Genomic DNA, 712 nt, shown 5'->3' on the forward strand with positions numbered 1-712 from the left:
AAAAAAAAAAAAAAAAAAAAAAAAAAAAAAAAAAAAAAAAAAAAAACAGTGGGCCAGGTTCAATGGCTCACACCCATAATCCCAGAACTTTGGGAGGCCACTTGAGCCCAGGAGTTCAAGACCAGCCTGCTCAACATAAGGAGAACCCCATCTCAAAAAGAAAACAGAAGAGAAAAGAAGAGATGTATGGTTTTATTACTACCTGCATACTTGCATGCAGGGCCTGCATGAGGTGGTGGGTATGCTTGAGAGAAGAGAGGAGAGGAGAGGAGGGGAGAGGAGGGGAGAGGAGGGGAGAAGAAAGTGGGTAGGGGGAGGGAATGGTTTTATTACTACCTGCAGGCAGGGCCTGCATGAGGTGATGGGTGTGCTGGGCTCAGGGGACATGTGGGCTGTGAGGAGATGGTGATGGCAAGGCTGGAAGGAAAAGGGGTGGCTTAGGAAACCAGGCCCAAGGGATCCTCAGATCCGCTTCTTGGAATGGGCAGCCTTGAGAAAAGAGTCATGGTAAGCCACAGTCATGCCATCCATCAGATGCAGACATTCTTGGAAATCTAGCTGCCCATCACTAGTGAGGTCCAGTTTCTTCATTATGTGGTCAAAGACACTGAGGCCCTTCTGGTTCTATGTGGAGGCAGCCAGGTCTGTATTCATGAAGCTGGGGAACTCCATCTTGGGGTGAATGCTGTTGTAACCATCCTTTCCAGCCTAT

This window comes from Rhinopithecus bieti, unplaced genomic scaffold, assembly GCF_001698545.2.
Source record: "Rhinopithecus bieti isolate Rb0 unplaced genomic scaffold, ASM169854v2 scaffold_64294, whole genome shotgun sequence".
Taxonomy (NCBI): domain Eukaryota; kingdom Metazoa; phylum Chordata; class Mammalia; order Primates; family Cercopithecidae; genus Rhinopithecus; species Rhinopithecus bieti.